The 23276-nt window shown below is 40.4% G+C and overlaps 1 protein-coding gene across 13 annotated transcripts in view; it reads right to left on the minus strand.

Annotated features, from left to right (window-relative positions):
* gtdc1 (glycosyltransferase-like domain containing 1) overlaps positions 1–23276 on the minus strand; it is a 369150-nt gene that overhangs the window by 102887 nt on the left and 242987 nt on the right. The window lies entirely within an intron of this gene.

Raw genomic sequence — 23276 nt, forward strand, 5'->3', positions numbered from 1 at the left:
GGGATGAGGGGAGAGCAAGTGTAACAAACAATACTACAAGAAGCAGAGTAAGGAAGGCAGTACAGAAATTATTTCTAGCATGTAAAACAAAAAAAAGTCAGTACAAATGGATAAATAATTCATTCCATTTCAAATAATTTCTGTAAAGTAATGTTGAATGTTTTATGGAGACCTGTAAGAAGCTCAAAGTATTGATCTCAGGTTGACCATAATCTCTTAAAAAAAGAGATGAATGAAGCATTTATATGCAAATGTTATTTTGATGCTGACATCAAAAAGCTTAGCTAAAACTACTGCAATCATTTGAATACTGCACGGAAATATTCCATGTTTATTTGAATATGCAATAACGAAAAACAAATTTAGCATTTGCTGTGCATTTTTCCTGAAATTCATGTTCTGAACATTAGTAAATACCCAGTACCACACACCAGAATTATACCATTAATACATTATACAAAGTAAGACTACCCAAGTATTACATTCTGAGAACAGTGAAAAATTGTCAACTTGTACTATTTTGGTGCTGGATCCAGAATTGCTTTGTCATTGTCAAAACAGTTAACAGTCGTTGTCATGGAGTAGTGTTTATAAGAACATCTTTGTCATGTTAATCATTTCATTTCAGCATCTTTGTCAATGAAGATGTAGGACATACATACTTTAACCACTCTGTTAAAGATTACAGTCAGGCTTGTATCCAGGAGATGACATTCTGTAGGATAAGGGGAAATAGCACAAAAGGATTTAATGAACTGGCATTTCTACTGAACTGATTACATGGAAAAGTCTGCTTTTTCTTTGACTAATGGATGGATTGTAACTTAATACACAAAGTATTGTTACTTTAGATGTAAAGCAGGTTAGGTTGTCATGCCATTCTGTTTGCTGGCATGGAATTGAATGCACTTCCTAAGCAAGTGTTTGGTTAAAATCTTAACTACATATCCACTTTTAGGATTAGACCAAACATTTTAAATTCTAGAAACAATTCTTATGGAAAAATTTGCAGAGTCATGACTCCTGCCCATTAACCAATGTGGTAGTTCTTTATCTGCAATGTGTAGGTTTAGGGGGCGTTCACAATCTTCCAGATTCTCATAGCTGCATCGAGATTATTTGCAGAATGTGTGTTTGTGTGAGACTGAATATGGAGGGAAATTAAAAGATTTCACTCTTTCCAGTTGCAACAAACATAAAACAATAAGATGATTGTTTTAAAATATGACATACTTTCAAACAAGAATGATGCCTGGAAACTTCCAAATCATTCCCTAAATGCATGGGCCAACTTTGTGAAACTATTATAATTTTCCTTCACAAGGCTTTTTATTTAAAGTTTTTTCAACATTTTTGGTCTTTTTTTGTAAAAGAGTACATAATTAATATATTCAGTTGTAGTTGAAACATCCATAAAATATGGACCCAACTGGGTTTATTCAAGTCCCTCATACCTGCCTTGGTTATGGCACCAAATGGTAGATATGCCAATGAAACAGAAGATGGATGTAGATGTTGGCTCCCATTTGGCATAACAAACAAAGTAAAAGTAAACCAATCTGAATAAATAAAACTTTTATTTGAAATCAGAGTCATAGAGCTCTACAGCACGAAAACAGACCCTTCGGTACAACTTGTCCATGCCGATCAGATATCCTAAATTGATCTAGTCCCATTTTTCCAGCATTTGGCTCATATCCCTCCAAATCCTTCCTACTCACGTACCCATCAAAATGCCATTTAAATGCTGCAATTGCACCTGCCATCACCTACCACCCCACCAGTCTCCACATGCAATACATCATCCTTAAACACTTCCGCCAACTCCAATTAGACTCCACTACCAAGAATATCTTCCTCTTCCCAGTGCTCTCTGCCTTCCACAAGGACCGTTGCTTTTGACAGTCCTTGGTTTGCGCCACTCTCGCCACCAATGCCCCTGAACCCCAGGTACCTTCCACTGCAACTGGAAAAGATGCACAACCTGCTGGTACACCACACCCCCTCACCTCCATTCTGGGCCCCAAACAGTCCTTCCAGGTGAGACAGAGGTTCACTTGCCACTATTCCAACCGACTTTACTGCACCAATTGTTCCCAATATGGTCTTCTTTACATGAGGGAGACCAAACGTAAACTTAGGGAATGGTTCGCTGAGCATCACAACAAAGCCCACAGGGGTCGACCGGACCTCCCAGTCACCGCCTATTTGAATTCTCCTTTCCACTTCCTTTCCGACATGACCACCCTTGGCCTCCTCCATTGCCACAACAAACCAAACCGCAAATTGGAGGAACAACACCTCATCGTCTACCTGGGCAGCCAACAGCCCAGAGGACTCAACACCTGATTTCTCCAATTTTGAATTAATTCCCATCCCTTTCCCAGCCCCTCCCCCTCCCTGCCACCAACTGGACCCATTCCTTCCATTGTCCAACGAGGTTGTACCCTCTGCCTCTCCTCACCTATCCCCACTTCACCACCCTGCCCCCGCCACCTGCTTTATCTGCAGCTCCACCTACACCCATTTCCACCTGAAGAAGGGTTATACCCAAAATGTCAACTTCTGCACCTCCTGATGGTGCCTGGCTTGCTGTGTTCTTCCAGCCTCCTGCCTGTCCATCACTTCGCCTGGCAGCTCCCATTTGGCATAACAAACAATGTAAAAGTAAACCAATCTGAATAAATAAAACTTTTATTTGAAATCAGAGTCATAGAGCTTTACAGCACGAAAACAGACCCTTCAGTACAACTTGTCCATGCCGATCAGATATCCTAAATTGATCTAGTCCCATTTTTCCAGCATTTGGCTCATATCCCTCCAAACCCTTGCAGCTCAGTGCATGAAAACGTTGCCTTTCAGTCCCTTTCAAATATTTCCCTTCTCACCTTAAACCTATTGCCTCCAGTTATGGACTCCCATACCCTGGGGAAAAGACTGTGGCTAGTCATCCTTCCCATGTTCCTCAGAACTTTTTGAATGTCAATAAGGTCATCCTTCAGCCTCCAATGCTCCAGCCTATTCTGCCTTTCCCAATAGCCCAAACCCTCTAAGCCAGGCAACATCCTTATAAATAGAGTCATAGAGATGTACAGCATGGAAACAGACCCTTCGGTCCAACCCATCCATGCCAACCAGATATCCCAAACCAACCTAGTCCCGCCTGCCAGCACCTGGCCCATATCCCTCCAAACCCTTGCTATTCATATACCCATCCAAATACCGCTTAAATGTTGCAATTGTACCAGCCTCCACCACATCCTCTGGCAGTTCATTCCATACACGTACCACCCTCTGCGTGAAAACATTGCCCCTTAGGTCTCTTTTATATCTTTCCCCTCTCACCCTAAACCTATGCCCTCTAGTTCTGGACTCCCCGACCCTAGGGAAAAGACCTTGTCTATTTATCCTATCCATGCCCCTCATTATTTTGTAAACCTCTATAAGGTCACCCCTCAGCCTTCGACGCTCTAGGGAAAACAGCCCCAGCCTGTTCAGCCTTTCCCTGTAGCTCACATCCTCCAACCCTGGCAACATCCTTGTAAATCTTTTCTGAACCCTTTCAAGTTTCACAACATCTTTCTGATAGGAAGGAGACCAGAATTGCATGCAATATTCCAACAGTGGCCTAACCAATGTCCTGTACAGCCACAGCATGACCTCCCAACTCCTGTACTCAGTACTCTGACCAATAAAGGAAAGCATACCAAACACCGCCTTCACTATCTTATCTACCTGCCACTCCACTTTCAAAGAGCTATGGACCTGCACTCCAAGGTCTCTTTGTTCAGCAACACTCCCTAGGACCTTACCATTAAGTGTATAAGTCCTGCTAAGATTTGCTTTCCCAAAATGCAGCACTTCGCATTTATCTGAATTAAACTCCATCTGCCACTTCTCAGTCCATTGGCTATCTGGTCCAGATCCTGTTGTAATCTGAGGTAACCCTCTTCGCTGTCAACCACACCTCCAATTTTGGTGTCATCTGCAAACTTACTAACTGTACCTTTTATGCTCGCATCCAAATCATTTATGTAAAACCCCTTCACAACATCCTTCCTGTGGCAGGAAGATCAGCTTTGAACACAGCATTTTAAAAGTGGACTAACAAATATTTTGTACAACCGCAACATGACCTCCGAACTCTTAAAATCAATGCCTGGACCAAAAAAGGTCAAGCATACCAAACGCCTTCTTCACTATCCTATCTACCTGTGACTCCACTTTCAAGGAACTATGAACAATGTTTCTTTGTTCAGCAACACTCCCCTGGACCTTACCATTAAGTGTATGAGTCCTACCCTGATTTGTCTTTCCAAAATGCAGCACTTCACATTTATTTAAATTTAATTCCATCTGCCACTCCTCAGTCCATCTGATCAAGATCCCGTTGTACTCTGAGGTACCCTTCTTCGCTGTGAACACCACCACCAATTTTGGTGTCTTCTACAAACTCACTAACCACACTCCCTATGTTCACATGCACATCATTTATACAAATGATAAAAAGCAGTGGACTCAGCACCCGATCCTTGTGGCTCATCACTGGTCACAGGCCTACAGTCTGAACAGCAACCCTCCACTACCACTCTCTGCCTTTTACCTTTGAGCCAGTTCTGTATCCAAATGGCTCGCTCTCCCTGGATTCCATGTGACCTAACCTTGCAACCAGTCAACCATGAGGAACCTTATCGAACACCTTACTAAAGTCCATATAGATCGCGCCTACTGCTCTGCCTTCATCAACTCTCTTCTTCAAAAAACTCAATCAAGTCAGTGAGACATAAAAGCCACAAAGCCATGTTTACTATCCCTAATCATTCCTTACCTTTCAAAATACATGTAAATGCTGCCCCCCAGGATCCCCTCCAATAACTTGCGCACCATTAATATCAGGCTCACCGGTCTATAGTTCCCTGGCTTTTCCGTTCCACCTTTCTTAAATAGTGGCACCATGTTAGCCAATCTCCAGTCTTCCAGAACTTCACCTGTGGTTATCGATGATACAAGTATCTCATCTAGGGGCCCAGCAATCATTTCCCTAGCTTCCCACAAAGTTGTGGGGTACCCCTGATCAGTTCTTGGTGATTTATCCATGTTTATGCATTTTAAGACCTCAACAGTGGAATCCCTATCAGTACTAATGTTGCAAGCTTTAAAAGCATAGTTGTAGATTACCTTTAACTTTCCAATTTCGTGCAAGTACTGATTTATTTCTTTTGACATTTTTTCATGGTTTTTACTTGAAGAACAGGTCCTTGAGGATCATAATCTCTGGATTACTGCTCGATCCATTTGCTAATTGGCATAGGGAAGAAAATTAGGGAAGTAAATATGTGGTGATCAGATTGGTGTGGGAAAGAGGGATTCCATTTCATGGGCCGTTGGCATCAGTTTTGGAACCGGGGTGGGGGGGGGGGGGGGGGGGGGATGGTATCTGTATTGATGGGATAGTCTCCACCGGAACCAATCTGGAACCGGTGTTCTAGCGAAAAGGATAAATACTAGGACATAAAACTTGTGAGTCAGTGGATGGGAGTGGGGGGGGGAGAAAGGGAAAGCGACAGGGAGTATGGAGTCAAGCAGAAAGATAAGCAGCAGGTTAACATGTGTGCATGTTTAAGTTGAAGGCAGACTAGGAATGAAGCAAAAAGGAAGGATAACTTAGGACATATTACTAGAGATGTTGGAAATCATGAGGATAAGAAAATTAGCATTAAGGCACTTTACCTGAATGCTCGTAGTATTCGTAACAAAGTAGATGAATTAATGGCACAAATCATCGTGAATGATTATGATGTGGTAGGAATTAGACAGCCTTGGCTGAAAAAGGAAGTCAGGAAATGTATTAATGAAAAAGAAAGAGAGAGCCTATTAAGTGGCCAAGAGCACTGGGAAATCAGAAGATTGGGAAGACTACAAAAACAAAGAGAGGGTAACAAAGAGAGAAATAAGGAAGCAGAGGTCCAAATATGAAGGTAGGCTAGCCAATAATATTAGAAAGGATAGTAAAAGTTTCTTTCAATGCATAAGAAACAAATGAGAGGCAAAAGTAGACATTGGGCCACTCCAAATTGACGCAGGAAGGCTAGTGCTGGGAGATAAGGAAATAGCTGAAGAAATTAATAAGTACTTTGCGTCAGTCTTCACAGTGGAAGACATGAGTAATATCCCAACACTTAAGCAGAGTTAAGAGCAGAGTTGAGTATGGTAGCCATTACAAAGGAGAAAGTGCTAAAAAAGCTAAAAGGTCTAAACACTGATAAATCTCCTGGCCCCAATCGGCTACACCCTAGAGTCCTGAGGGAGGGGGCTGACGAAATAAAGGAGGCGTTGGTTGTGATCTTTCAAAATTCACTGGAGTCAGGGAAAGTCCCAGATGATTGGAAAATTCCTGTGGTGAATTCACTTTTTGTGGCTAGTTGGTATTCATGTATTCTGGTGGCTTATTTATTTTAAAAAAAGACATGACCCTCTCTCACTAGTATCCTCACATACAGATGAGGAAGGACACCACTTCGACTGGGACGACACATCCATCTTAGGACAAGCCAAACAAAGACATGCACTAGGATTCCTAGAAGCATGGCATTCCAACCAGAATTCTATCAACAAACACATCGAGTTAGACCCCATCTACCACCCCCTGAGAAAAGGAACAGCAAGTGACTTCACCACAGAAAATAACATCACCAACCCAAAGAAACCCAAACGTATAAATAGAAAGCAGGAATGTTCAGCATCACTTCACCTGAGGCCCACTGAAGATGTTACCCAGTAGGGTAACAAAACATCTGGAAATGAACCTTTCAGCTCAGCTCAGTGAGCAAACTTACATCCAAAACCTCAACCTGAGCTAGAAATCTTCTCCAAACTTGCTATTATAAGGTTGCAATTTTGTTGATGTCTGTAGATAAAATTAAAGTGTACCTCAGTTCCTAAGCACCATGGCTTAGTTTAATAGCTCATTAATTGTCAATTTTTTAAAAAATACTAAATTTAACTCTACATAATGCCAATATGTTCATCATCCAAATTGCCTGCAGCTTTTTGAAGTTCAATTCTTCATTAACTTTTTGCATCTGATCCTTTATGGCTAGTAACATGCTTTCTTTACACCATCCTTGATATATTTATCTAAATTGAAATTTCTCACCTAGACCCTAGATTGTGAATACATTTATTGAATTGGAAAAACAATTTTTGCTGATACATACATGATCCCAGTAATGGAAAGTTCTCTTCTGTTTATGTTTAAAATATGTCAAAACAATACAATGCAAAGTGTAAATTATGGAAAACAAATTCAGGAAAACAATTATGTTCACTACACCAAAGTATCTTCATAGATAATACTTGTATTGATTCCAAATGTTCAAATAAAACATTTTTAGAAAAATAATTGAAAAAGATTAATAAGAGCTAGTACAGCCACACCTCAGCAATTGTATCAATTCAGAAGAACTCAAAGAATGTCAGTGTGAAATCTTCATTCACTGTATCTATTCACTATGTTCTATGTATCCCCTGTCTGGAAAATTGTCCTCCACAGAATGAGATTGCTTGTTACTCTGTCCATTGTGTGCAGACACCCTAATAAGCTGTGAACTAACATTAGTTGATGTTGAATATCAGAGTTTGCTTCAGACTGTGGAAAATGTCTAATTTGCCTCTTTAATACCTGGAAGGAGTTATTTTGAGTCTTTCAATGTTCCCAACAATCATCAGGGTCAAATCTAAGAAGACATCTGTTTTTGTTACAGTTGCCTCCAGCAGTACACAGTTATGCCAGCTAATATACAAAATAAAAAGCTCTGCACAGAAGACCTATGACTCAACTGAAAGCTCATGGGATCCAAAATGAAGTTGGAAATTGGATTATCAATTGGTTGGATAATAGGGCAGCTGTGACCCATAATATCCCCAAAAGATTAGTCTTGAACATTTGTGAATAACTTCAAAAGTATTGTATTCAGAATGTCTAAGTTTGCAAATAACACCAAGTTACTTACCAAAGTACGAAGAGAAAGGATGCCGATCTAAGAGACTCAGAGAGGTCGAGTAATAGTTATATGAGATATTGAAGTTGAATACAAAAAATGTATATGTAGTATTTCACAACCAGAAATGCATTAATAAATATGATGCAGAATAAAAGATTTGCATGTTAGGTTACCTCAAATGTAAAGTACTATCACTGTCTCCAAATGAAAAAGAAGTGAGGTTGTGAAACAGTGTCCATAAATATTGTTTAGGGGTTGGGAAAGAAGTTTATCAAAATCTAAATTACAAAAATAAGTAAAATGTTAGGATGTAAAAACAGAACACCCACAAAGATCATTTGCAGTTTGGGATAAACAGGGTAAAATTTTCTGCTCCACAGGGTGGTGTGGGCAATGTACTGCTAGCCACCACCATTGTCCAATTCCAATCTGTAGAATTAGTCACAGTCAGTCCTGCAAGTCAAATTCAAATCATGCAAAAACCTCAGACAGGTTGCTATGGACTCATCAGTCCAGCAGTGGGCCAGATTTTCCTGCAGTGAGACAAAGGGAGGGGCTGCGTCCCGATGGGACAGTAGTTAACAGTGATGCAGGAGCAGGGAGAGGTGGCAAGGTGTCCCCAGTGACTGAGTGAGAAGCATAGTGGCCGCAAATATTTGGTGGCTCAGAACATGAGATGGATTAGAGTTGGAGTGGACTGGATCCATGCAATAGTGAGAGCTGAAGTCAATAAACCATGGTAAAAGGCTTGTGCAGTAGTAGAGTTATTGTTACTGGTGGTCATAGAGTCAGAGAGATGTACACCATGGAAACAGATCCTTCAGTCCAATCATCCATGCCAACCAGACATCCCAATATAATCTAGTCTCATTTGCCAGCACGTGATCCATATTCCTCTAAACCCCTCCTATTCATATATCCATCCAGATGCCTTTTAAATGTTGTAATTGTACCAGCCTCCACCACTTCCTCTGGCAGCTCATTCCATACATGCACCACTCTCTGTGTGGAAAAGTTGTCCCTTAGATCCCTTTTATATCTTTCCCCTCTCATGCTAAATCTATGCCCTCTAGCTCTGGACTCCCCACCTCAGGGAAAAGACTTTGTCAATTTATCCCATCCATGCCCCTCATGATTTTATGAACCTCGAAGAGGGTTACACCTCAGCCTTCGACGCTCTAGGGAAAACAGGGTTCAACCTTTCCCTTTGACTCAAATCCTCCAACCCTGGCAACATCCTTGTAAATCATTTCTGAACCTTTTCAAGTTTCACAACATCCCTCCAATTGAAAGGAGACCAGAATTGCACATAATATTCTAAAAGCAGCCGAACCAATATCCTGTACAGCCGCAACATGACCTCCCAACTCCTGTATTCAAGGCTCTGACCAATAAAAGAAAGCATATCAAACGCCTTCTTCACTATCCTATCTACCTGTAACTCTACATTCAAGGAGGTATGAACCTGCACTCTAAGGTCTCTTTGTTCAGCAACACTCCCAAGGACCTTACCATTAAGTGTATACGTCCTGTTAAGATCTGCTTTCCCAAAATGCAGCACCTCCAAACTTCATCTGCTACTCCTCAGCCCATTGGCCCATTTGATTAAGATCCCCTTGTAATGAGGTAACCTTCTTCGCTGTCCACTACACCTCCAATTTTGCTGCAAACTTACTAACTTTTATGCTCATATCCAAATCATTTATGTAAATGACAAAAAGTAGTGGACACAGAACTGACCCTTGTGGTACTTCATTGGTCACAGGCCTCCAGTCTGAAAAACAACCATCCACTACCACCCTCTGTCTTCTATGTTCAAGCCAGTTCTGAATCCAAATGGCTAGTTCTCACTGTATTCCATGAAATCCAACCTTGCTAACTAGCCTCCCACGGGGTCCTGACAGTGAGAAGCAGCAAAGAAAAGATGGTGGCCTTACTGAGTGTAGAAGGTCACTAAACTTCTTCCTGCACCGTTGTACATTGTGTTTCACCCTGGACACTGCACTGATCTGGACAGCTATCTTAATCCAGGCTGATTGGTCCTGGTGGAGTGGTCAGCAGGAAGCAGCACCAGTCACCTGACAGCAAACAGAGGAGGTAACGACTTAATTGGTTTTTATTGGGGGGGGGGGGGGCGTGTAATGGCTCGTGATCACACTACGTAAGGTTTGCATCATCTGAAGTGCTGTAGTGTTAGGGTTTGGTTGTAGCACCAGCAGTGGGAACATTGCAAAGTCCTGGCACAATATCATGGTGAGATTACAATTGGCAAAACTAATACTTACCAAACTAAAACAATGGAATCTGTCCAAAGGAAGGGGAAGCTAATAGCAATAAACATTAAACTGAACAATTACTGAGAGCTGGACATATCGTCAAAAAAGACCCAATACACTCTTCAGACTTAGGAAACAAGTTCATAGAAAATGATAGTTTTTGTGTGTTTAATGCTTAACATTAGAAATTAAGGAACATTTAAGGAGTCAGTAATGAGCATCAAAAAGCTATTAACCTACTACATACTTTTACCGAGCAAATTTATTTGGACCCTTTTTAAGCATTGATAACAAAAAAAAACTATTTTTGATTTAGCAGCAAATGGAGAGATGCCAGTATAGTACTTAAGCAGAGGCAGAGGCTCAGCGGTTAGCACTGCTGCCTCACAGCACCAGGGACACAGGTTCGATTCCCACCTCGGGTGACTGTCTGTGTGGGGTTTGCACATTCTCCCAGTGTCTGTGTGGGTTTCCTCCAGGTGTTCCAGTTTCCTCCCACAATCCAAAGATGTGCAGATCAGGTGAATTGGCCATGCTAAATTGCCCCATAGTGTTAGGTGCATTAGTCAGGGGTAAATATAGGGTAGGGGAATGGGTCTGGGTGGGTTATTTTTCGGAGGGTCGGTGTGGACTTGCTGGGTCGAAGGGCTTGTTTCTATACTGTAGGGAATCTAATCTAACCTACTAAGGGTCTTTGTGCGTCTACACATCAATATCTTATAGGTCTTTAACACTCAACAATAGAAAGTAGAGGCAATTCCACAACTACACAGTTGTGCTTGTGTGTGCCAACCTTTGGGAAGGTGAATAACACAATGCTGGATGAACTAGGCTTTAAGGAAGTTACTGAAATTGCAAAAAGATGTTGTAAGATCAAAAGAAATTGATTTAAAAATGAAAATATTTCCAGTTTGAAAGTCCTCTGAATTTTGACAACAAAGGAACTGGTCAGCAACAAAGGATTTTGATGGAGAGATAAAAGAGGAAGCTTTTCTTGCTGCTATCTATCTGGACTTTGTGTGCAGGAAAATATCAGTTTACCTTTTTATCATAAGATTCAGAAGAATAATTAATCCCTTGTGGACATTTCAAAGGACATTTATGATTGATTATTTTACTGTTATAGCATTGTATAGTCCTATTTCTGATCCATCTGTTTTCTAACCTGTAAATACATACATATATGAATTAACTGTAATATAAATACGTACAATCCAATGTGCAGATGACTGCTATTGGCGGGAGTACTGTTGGTCTAATCATGCTATTGCCTGCTACTGAGATCAATACACAAGTACAAATTTTAGATCAAAGATAATGAGTTTTGGTCACAGGAAAAGAGGTAAAAATACGGAAAACAAACAGAACACCAAAGCTCCATCTGAAGGCTTTAATTATTGACAAGAGAGCAAGTGTAGCACACAACCTTACACAACATAGGAAGAGGAACAGGCCATTCAGCCTCTTAAGCCTATTCTAACATTCAATGAGATCATGGCTGCTCTGTGGCCGAACTTCATATACCGGTATTTCACCCATATCCCTTAATATCTGTGCTAAACAAAAATGTACCTCTCTCAGATTTAAAATTAACAACTGATTCAGCATCTACTGCAGAGCAAGTTACAGGACAAAAATACATCCCTCCCTGCTGAGCTCAATGTGCTCTATGCCAAAATGCCAGTGACGCAGTGTTATCTGCCCCAACAACCTCAAGAGTTAACCAAGGGAAAGTGATGGGTCCAGACAGAGTCCCCGGCCATGCACTTAGATCCTGTGCAAACCAGCTGGTGGAGGTATTTACTGAGATCTTTAACCTCTCCGTTTCACAAGGTGAAGTCCCCACCCCTTCAAGAAGACCACCATCACCACAGAAACAAAGAAAGTACATGCAATGTGCTTTAATGGGGTATTGCCCAGTAGATCTTACATCTGTAATCATGAAGTGCTTCGAGAAGCTGGTCATGGTCCACATCAACTCTAGTCTCCCAACCTACCTCCATTCCCTGCATACCGATGGAACAGGTCCACAGCAGATGCCAATTCCCCAGCCCTACACTCATTTCTGGAACATCTGGATAACAAGCACACCCACGGCACACTCCCACTCATCAACTATAGCTCAGCCTTCAACATCATAATGCCTAACAGACTAATCTCCAGACCCCGAATCTAAATCTCAGCTGCCCCTCATCAACTGGATCCTCAGCTTCCTGACCCAGAGACCACAGTGAAAACAGACAAGGATGATAATACTTAATACACAGACCCCTACTGTACGTCCTGTACACCCACGACTCTGTAGCCAAATTCCAAATGAACACCATCTACAAGTTTGCTGACACCACCACTGTGGTAGGACAGATATCTCAATGAGCCAGAATACAGAAAGGAGATAGAGGGCTTAGTGTCGTGGTGCAATGATAACAACCTCTCTCTCGATGTTGGTAAAACCAAGAAACTGATCATTAACTTCAGGAAGAAAGGACGAGGACACGTCCCTATCTACATCAACAGAGCTCAGATGGAGAGGGTCTGCAGCATCAAGTTCCTAGGAGTGATTATTTCTGACAACCTGTCCTGGACCTCCCACATAGATGTGACAGTCAAGAAGGCAATGTCTCTTCTTCCTCAGACAGTTTAGGAAATTTGGCATGCCCATAAGGACCCTCACCAAAAAGACAGATGCACCACAGAAAGCATACTGAGTGTGTAACAGCCTAATGTGGCAATTGCTCTGCCCAGGACCATAAGAAACTATATAAGATTGCATGTCCAACCTAGACCATCATGGAAGCCAAACTCCCAATCATGGACTCCATTTACACTTCTCATTACCAAGGAAAGGCTGCTGACATCACCAAATATCCCTTCCACCCCAGTAATGCTCTCTTACAACCTCTTCCGTCAGGCAGAAGATACGAAGCATGAAAATACACACACCAACAGGCTCAAGAACAGCTTCTTCCCTGCTATTATTAGACTGATAAATAGGCTTTCTAACTTCAAATAATGTGATCCTGCTAATACTGATCTTGTTTTGAGCATCTCCTGTACAGTTATAACATGTTTGCCTCACTGTGTCTAAGCAACATATGATCTCTATGTCCTTGTTTGCTATAATCTGCCTGTACTGCTCACAAAACAAAGCTTCTCACTGTACTTAGGTACATGTGACCACAATAAATCAAACTAAATTAAATCACTGCTCTTTCTGGAAGGGTGTTCCAAGCATCTACCATCTTGTGTGTGAAGAAGTATTTCCGAACATCTCTCCAATGGTCGGGGCCTAACTCTCAGACTATGCCCCTTGTTCTTGAGTTCCCAACCAGTGGAAGTAGTTTATCTTTATCTACCCTGTCTTTTCCTGTTGACGAGATCCCTTAATTTTCCAAATTTTACAGAAAACCTTTTCTCATAACATAACCCCTGAAGGCCAGAAATCATTCTTGTAAACTTCAATTGTTCTAACTCCAAGGCCATTATATTCCTCCAAAGGTGTGGTGCTCAGTAGTAGTTGGGTTTGCATTGATTTGCTGACTGGCTGGCATGATTTTTTAAATCATTTATGGCATGTGAATGCTGTTGGACGAGGCAGCATTTATTTTTTATCCTTAAATGTCTTCAAGAAGATGGTGGTGATTTGTCTCCTTGAACTGCAGTCGCCCTCAGCTGTAGGATACTCGCCGTGCTGTTAAGGATATTGTATCAGTGACAGTAGAGGAATGCTATTATAGTTCCAGGCCAAATGTGTGTGCCTTATAGGGAAACTTGCAATTGGTGGTGTTTCCCATGCATATGTTGTCCTTATCCTTCTAATGTAGAGATCACGGGTTTTGAAGGTGCTGTCGGAGGAGACTTAGTGAGTACCGCTGTGCATTGTGCAGATGATACATGCTGCTCTTACTATCCATCTGTGACTGGAATGAATATTAAAGGCGTGATTGGAGTACCAAATTGTCTGACCAACCCGATCAAATTTTTTGAAGAGATGACTAAGGGTGTAGATGAAAGTACTGCATTTAACGTAGTATACTTGGACTCAGCAAGGCTTTTGAGAAGGTCCCGCATGGGAGACTATCAGAGAAGATGAGAACTAATAGAATCCAAGGAAATTTAGCTAGTTTGATGCCCTTCTCTGAGAGACAACAGTACATATAGAGACGAAGGCACTTAAAGCTGCATTAAACACAACTAATTTATTAAGCACTTCAATGGATAATATGCACTTTTAACTACTAGAGATATCTCAATCACTGCCTTACATTACCCTGATTTCTGTAATGAAACCCAAACATTATTACCCAGGAAAGTTGGCAGCTGGCTAAGCTGAAACTCTGCTCAACATCTTCACCAGGCCTCCTGACGCAAGGTACCTTTTGCAACGTTAATCTTCGAAGTGCTGCTGAACAAAGGGATTTCTTCAGGCTCTTTATATACAAGTCTCTGTGCCAAGTATGTGCCTTATTTGGAATTATCCAGTAACTTGAGCAATCCTGAATGTTTTGCCCAAAGATGCACCTTAACTGGTAGAGACAGCAGTTACTGATTTTCTGCAGTTTTTGTTCTTAGCAGACCTGACTGATTCAGCATAATTCCATTCACATAACATTTGACTGTTCAGCTACTTATCAGTTTCTGTTAACTTCAGCCTTAGCCAACAAATTGGATCCAGAATTAGCTGTGGCAGGAAGCAGACAGTGATGATCAAGGGTACTTTTGTGACTGGAAGCATGTGTTCAGTGAGGTTTTGCAGGGATCAGTGTTGGGCCCTTTCCTGGTGGGCCTTTGTGGCCAATAGAAACAATTTGTACTTGAATGTACGAGGAATAATCAGTAAGCTTGTGGATGATATGAAAATCGGTGGTGTGGTAAATAGTGAGGAGGATAGGCTTAGAATACAGGAGGATTCAGATGGGCTGATCAGTGGCAAGAAGAAATTGAGGACTGCAGATGCTGGAGATCAGCATTGAAGAATGTGGTGCTAGAAAATATAGCCGGTCAGGCAGCATCCGAGGAGCAGGAGAGTCAATGTTTCAGGCTTATGCCCAACACACCGACTATCCTGATCAGTGGCAAGCGGAATTCAATCAAGATAAGGGTGAGGTGATGCACTGTGACAGGACAAATAAGACATGATGATAAAATTTGATGAATGGTAGGATCCTGGAAAGCACCATGGATCAGCTGGACCTTGATGTGCATGTCCACCAGTTCCTTCAGGTAGCAGGACAAGTAGATAGAAAGTGGTTAAAAAAATAGCCTTTATTAGCTGACATACAGAGTTTAAGGGCAGGGATTTTATGCTAGAACTGTATAAAATGTAGGTTATGCCACAACTAGAGTATTGCATGCAGTTTTGGAATCCACATTATAGACAGGATATGATAGCACTGGACAGGGTGCAGAGGAGACTTACCAAGATGTTGCCTGAGCTGGAAAGCTTTAGTTATGAAGAAATACTGAATAGATGGGATTATTTTCTTTGGAGCAGTGGAGACTGAGGGGGACATGATTGAGATGTATAAATAATGAGGAGCGGAGGTAGTTCCAAGGAAGGAACTTTTCCCTTTGATGGAGAGATCAATGACTGGAAGTACAGATTTAAAAGAGATGTGAGAAACAATATTTTCACTCAGAGGGTGGTAGAAATCTGGAACTCACTGGCTGTAAAGGTGGTAGAGATAAGATCCCTCATAACATATAAGAAGCACTTTGAAGCATATTTGTTTTGTCAAATGTGTACAAGGCTATGGGCCAAGAGCTGGAAAATAGGTTAAGAATACTGAGGTGGTTGGTTTTGACTGGCACAGATTTGATGGGCTAAAGGAGCTTTTACTATGCTGTATATGTCTATGCCTCAGGGTATCCTAAAGTCCCATTGAGCCAGTGATGTGCCTTCAAATAGCAGTTCTTGTTGTTTAGGCACAAAAACATTAAGGGTAATATCTTAAATGTCTTCAAGAGGAGTGAAGACCAAGCAGTTAGTGATAGATTCAAAACAATGGAAAAGGCAGTAGTAAACCAAGGTACAAACATACATTAATCAAACAACAGTTTAAAAGGAATATAGATTTATATAAATGAAAATATTTAGAATGTGGATTTTTCTATTGCAAATGATTATTAAAAAGAGAAATGTTAAAGAATACAGAAAATAAGTAGAACAGCAGAACAAGTAGCTGGCTTGTGTGGAGATAATCTAACTTTTCTCAAATGTCCTGCTGATGTGCTCTAGCATTTTATGGCCTAATGATTTAAGAATTGAGTTCTAAAGATTGCATTTGCACGAACTTTTAGAAAACATAAACAAAAGCATCTAGAAGGAATAATACAGTTTTCGGTAAATAAGCTTGGTAATTATTGCATTTTTTTTAGGTTATTGGTAAGCATCATGGAAAAACTTCAATTACACATCAACTGTAACTGTAACTCAACTCCTGTGATTACATTTCAGAAATCCTGTTCTATTTTTCATGCTTTTGTACTTAATAAACTGGTGGAAACCTTCATGCAATCAAAAGCCAGATGCATTTACAATATTGTTACCACAAAATATTGGAATTGTTATTTTCCATTGTAATGATATACTTCAAAATTGTAAGAACAAGCAACTAACTGGTATCCTTCTGAAATACCACAGCTTGACTCACAACTTGAATGACATGGTACAATCAGAGTGGAGGGAATTGAATTATTCGTTGGCAGTTTGTACAATTAATAATATGAGTCCAATGACCCACATGAGGTTATTATCTCTCTATCGCTGAACAAAGGAATTTTTTCTGTTTCTCCATAAAATTATGGAAATTGTCTCTTCAAACAGTGTGATTGGGCCTGGGTACTTGACAATGGTGGCGGTAGTATTCTGGCTACGGCAGCATGTGGAGTCTCAGGGCACCTGAGTGTTCGCAGACTGAGGAATGGACTTTGTAGCTTTGATTATCTGGCTACGAGAACTCTTGACAGAGGTGGGAAGTAATCTACATATTTCCTTTTCTTCTGACTACTTCTTATATTTCTGCATTTTACATATTAAGATGGTGCCAGAGAATGGTGACTTTGTACATTTTTCACTGTACTCCTGTATTTCTGTACTCGAGTGCACATGACAATAAAATCTAAATCTAAATATGCTTATGTGGAAGATAAAATCTGTTGAAGTTCTTAATTGCAATAGATTTTCAAAGTGTACTAAATATTACTTGACAGGATTGTAAAGTTAATTCCAAAATGGACTCTCAGAACTTAAAATTTCTTTCCATTTGCTTAAGATATGTTAATGTCAGGCACCATTCTCCAGTTAAGGAATAATTCAAATCTTCTCTCTGGTATCTATTAATGCTGCTACCGGGAAACGTGCAAAATACTGAAGCATTCTGTTGTCCAATTTTCATCACTACTATTTGTTTTTTCTTGCTGGCACCTGCATTTTGTAAGCAACAGTTTCAAGTGCAGTTTTGTTGACTACTAGCAAATGAAAAAAAAGAGATACGGATACTCAACCACTCTCAGCTAAGCATGTTTGGATTTTGAGACAGTTTACAAAAGGAGCCGGCCAAAATCGAGAGTGAGCAGAACAACTATATCAATTAGTTATTAGCCTGAAACCTGGCAGTCTGATAGTCTTGTAGACTCAGCTCACTTGAATGTTAGAATGCAAACTAAAACAAACAAATCCAAAAATTACAGTCAAACTCTTCTACTAGACAACAGGAATTTTGGTCATGGGACATGCTTTCCAATGAGTCAGTTTCAATTTCAAAATTCTTTCTATCACCCCATGTGGGTCCATTATGCACTTTAAGACTAATACCATCTCCACAAGCATAACCAGATAAGCATCAACAATATACGCTGGGAAATTGAGAACACACAAGCATATTATTGTGACCCTGTATGGAAGGGATTTAAACTATTTGAAAAGATTCTAACCCCAATACTACCATTCATTTTAATTTTGCTGTTGAATACTCTATCGGACACATTGTTGTAGCCAGTCAAGTTCATAAAGTACTGATGGATCATAAACAGAGACATAAACACTCTGACACTGAGGTGGAGAGCAGAAGGAAGTGTATGATTTTACTGTTCACCATATCTGGCAGCTTCATCATTCTGTGGTTGTGGTATTTCTTAGAGTATTTGAGTTCCAAAATGATTCTTAGATAACGACTCTGAATATAGGTTTGAAAAAATTTCATATATGCTTCGGGATTTAGGTTCCTGCACAAATACCATTATTTACATAGTGACACTGTCCAAGTTTTGGAAGGAAATTCGGAACATAGTGAAAGCTCTTTTTCATAAGTAGTTTAATGAGACCTGCAACAACATCCATTGGGTGCAATGAGGGAGGAATGTTGATTGCCCAAAAATGCAAACAAAGTGCCTGGAGGATGATTAAAAATATATAATTATTGACTGTGTGAGCACTTCATGTTGGGAATCCAAACATAACAAGAGTGCAGGACAATTGGAAATATGCTAGCAAAAGTGAGGACTGCAGATATTGGAAACCAGAGTTTAGTTCAGAGTGGTGCTGGAAAAGCACAGCAGGTCAGGCAGCATCTGAGGAGCAGGAAAAGCGACATTTCGGACAAAAGTCCTTCATCAGGAAACTTCCTGATGAAGGACTTTTGCCCGAAACGTTGACTTTCCTGCTCCTCGGATGTTGCCTGACCTGCTGTGTTTTTCCAGCACCACTCTAAAAATAACCAGGTAAGTTTCAAAACCCCAGTCACAAAGCCATTGTTTACATATGAGGTAGATGGTGGGTTGTTCGTAAATTGGCAGGCAGAATGAGTTTCGATCGCTCCCTTTGCTCCCAGCCCCTGCTAGGGAGACGAATCATCTACTATTCTTGTGTGTTTGTTGACTCCAATCTCCATACAATGTAAAGATGAGAGATTGTAGGTATAGTGTTTAAACTCTGTTCTGATAATTGTTCATTTGAACTATCAAGAATTATAGTCAATTTGAATCATGTGATCGGCAGTGGTCATGTTTTAGTACAACAAAGTCTATTTCAAAAATTAAACAAGAATAGCTTTTAGAACAATTTAAGATCTCTTTCATGTCTTATCGACATAACAGCAGGCACGTATAATGCACTACACTGCCATTGGTAAGGAAACTGTATGTAATGGATTTTGTAGAACTAATTGAACGAATTGGGGATGATAGCAGCCTCAGCACTTAAGAATTAAAATCACTGTGGTGCACCAACAGACAAAGGAAATTGAATTAAAACAGCATAACACACAGCACGAATTGCAGGCACTGTGTACAGGGTTTTGTTAGCTTGCACCTGGCACATTTCCAATTTTGATCACAAGAGCAATCAATAATCTAACCACAAAGGTGGTGCAGGGAGATGGAGATATCACAAAACTGAATCCTACCAAATGAGAGTTGGATTAAGAAGAGAGCCTGGAAGAACTTTTCAACAGTTTGGAGAAGAAAACCTCAGCACTCATTCTAGAGCTATGCAGACAATAGGTGAATCTGCCATATTGCTTCAAGGTAATCAATTAAATTACATAGAATCCCCCAACGTGAAAAAGGCCATTTAGCCCAATAAGTTCACACCAACCCTCCAAAGACCATCTCACTCAAACCCATCTCCTTACCCTAACCCTGTAACCCTGCACTTCCCATGGCTAATGCACCGAACCTACACATTTCTGAATGCTATGGGTAATTTAGCATGTCCAATCCACTGAATTTGCACATCTTTGTACTGTGGGATAAAACTGGAGCACCCAGAATAAACCCATGTTTAAAGTTAGACAAGGACTAGAAACTAAAGCTAGTTAAAAATAAGAAAGGACAAATGTCATGAAAAGTTTCAATCAGTATTTGAAATGGTTGTTAGAATTAGAGTTATTCAAGTTCCAGTTGAAAGATGTGATGGAGAGACCTTTTCTTCTGAATATGTCAAATAGTTTTTGACTTGCTATTTATCTGGTAAGCTTGTGATGAGCAGCCTTCACTTTAAACTGTAAATAACTTATTCAATCACAGATCTTTAATTAGAAAACCTCATTAAATTGTAACCTGTATGGTAGGTTATTACCGTTGTTGGAATTGATTGTCTCAGTAAATCTATAATTCTTTTTGAGAAAGACATTCTGTCCCTCCTCTTCTGACAGCACAAACACTTCCTGTGATATAGTTTCATAGGTGCCAGCATCTCTCCAACATTTTATCCATAGGAACACAGAGAATAGGAGCAAGAATAGGCCATTTGGAGCTTCAAGCTTGCTCAAGCATTCAAGATGATCATGGTTGATGATCTCATTCAATATAGTTTCTCCCTAAACCCTTCAATCTCTTTCGCCCCAAGAACTATATCCAACTCCTTTTTGAAAACATTTAATGTTTGGCCTTAAGTACTATCTCTGGCAGGGCAATCCATAGAAACACCACTGTCTGATGAACAAATGTTGCCTCATCTCAGACCTAAATGGCCTATCCTACCTTAGACTGTGACCTCTGGCTCAGGACTTTCCAATCATTGGGAATATCTTATCAATGTTTCCCCTGTTTAGCCCTGTTAGAACTTTATAGGTTTCTGTGAGACGTCCCCTCATTCTTATAGAGCCATAGAGATATACAGCATGGAAACAGACCCTTCGGTCCAACCTGTCCACGCCGACCAGATACCCCAACCCAATCTAGTCCCACCTGCAGCACCCGGCCCATATCCCTCCAAACCCTTCCTATTCATATACCCATCCAAATGCCTCTTAAATGTTGCAATGGTACCAGCCTCCACCACATCCAGCTCATTCCATACATGTACCACCTTCTGCGTGAAAACGTTGCCCCTTCAGTCTCTTTTATATCTTTCCACTCTTACCCTAAACCTATGCCCTCTCGTTCTGGACTCCCCGATTCCAGGAAAAAGACTGTCTATTTATTCTATCCATGCCCCTCTATAAGGTCACCCCTCAGACTCCGTCGCTCCAGGGAAAACATTCTTCTAAACTTCTTAAAAAAAGACCTAATCAATCAAGTCTCTCTTCATACATGAGTCCTGCCATCCCAGGAATCAGCCTGGTAAACCTTCATTACATTCCCTCCATAGCCAGAACATCATTCTCAGGATAAGGAGACCAAAACTGCACACAATACTCAAATTGTGGTCTCATCAAGGCCCTGTATAATTGCAGCAGGACACCCATGCTCCTGTACTCAAACTGTTCATTATAAAGGTCAATGTATCATTTGCCTTTTTTCATTGCCTGCTACAGCTGCATGCTTACTTTCAGCAACTGGTGTATAAGAACACCCAGACCTCCGCTTTTCACACACTATTACCATTCAGAGAATAATCTGCCTTCCTACTTTTGCACGGATAATATCACACTTACCCACATTATACTTTATCTGCCATGCATTTGTTTGGTCAATTTATCGAAATCTCACAGAAACAACCTTTTCTCAGCACACTCTCCCACCCATTTTTGTGTCATTTGCAAACTTGAAGATATTATATTTAGTTTCCTCATCAAAATCATTAACATATTTTGTGAATAACTGATGTCCAAGCTCTGATACCTGTGGTATCTCATCAGTCATTGCTGCTTGAAAAGTGGCGTAGTCATTCCGCATGTGATGAGCTGAGACAGTGATTAAAGCAAGTATGCAATAATAGAGTACAAGACGACATGTGGGATATTGCCATTATTAGTTGACACAGAGAGTTTAAGTGCTGGGAGGAGAAGCTGAAATGGCATAAAATATTGATTAGGCCAGAGCTGGAGTATTGTGGCAGTTCTGGAATCCACATTATAATGGAGACTTGATTAGGGGTGGATATGATTGCATTGGAAGGATTCAAAGCAGATTTACCTAAATGTTGCCTGATCTGGAAAGTTTTTGTTGTGAATAAACATTGGAGGTACTGAGATCGCTTTCCTTGGAGCGGAGGAGAGCGATGGGTGAACATGATTGAAATGAATAAAATTATGAGCAGCATAGACAAAGTAGACAAGAAGAAACCTTTCTTCGGTGGAAGGATCATTGACTGGGAGTATATCTTTAAGGTAAGGAATTGGAGGTTTAGAGGCAATGGAAGGAATTTTTTTAAACCAGCGGGTGAACAGGGATTTCTTCCACTCTTCCACGATTGGCCCAGCTGATCAAGATCTCTTAGATTTCTTCCAATCTTAGATAACCTTCTTTACTGTCCACTATACCACCAATGTCAGTGCCATCCACAAACTTACAAACCATGCTTTCTACATTCTTATCCAATCATTCATATAAATGAAATACAACAGTGGACCCAGCACCAATTCCTGCAGAACACTGCTGGGTCACAGTCTTCCAGTGTGAAAAACTACTTGGGACTTTCTCGGTCCAGGTATAGAAATAAGTTGCTTCAAATCACACTGACTCAAATTTTCATCCATTAACTCATTGAAGGAAGTGTTGTGATCTTATGATCAGCTAATGTTATTACTGGACAAATTAGATCCCATACTGAAACCTGGCTTGCTAGATTTTGATTTCTTCTGGTTTTAACAGTGATCTCTTGCTGAACCAAGCCAATCAATAGATATTGCTTTGGCAATAAAACTGAAGTCTATTAACAAAAGAATTGAAGACAAACTAAGATAAACTAATCTGTCTACTTGTCACTCGTGTAAAGATTTTTAAAAACAGTAACATTATAATCACATTCATCCCCAAAAAACATTCCTTTATAAGTTGAAAACAATAACAACTCTTGCAGAGTACCCAAAACACAGCACTGGTTCAGTACTCAAAACTCAGCAGAATTCACATCACAGGCTCTGTCTCTAACACCCAGCTCGGTTTGAGTCACTGTGACTTTTATTTATAGACTGGAACTACAGATAGCTTCTTGCTGGAGGTATTATACATTTCTTTAAAATCTTCAAGTATTCTGCTTCCACCACCTTTTCAGAGAGAAGGAGACTCAAAGATTCAAGACACTCAAAAAGAAAAATCGCCTCATCTCTGT

Source organism: Chiloscyllium punctatum, chromosome 10, assembly GCF_047496795.1.
Source record: "Chiloscyllium punctatum isolate Juve2018m chromosome 10, sChiPun1.3, whole genome shotgun sequence".
Lineage (NCBI taxonomy): Eukaryota > Metazoa > Chordata > Chondrichthyes > Orectolobiformes > Hemiscylliidae > Chiloscyllium > Chiloscyllium punctatum.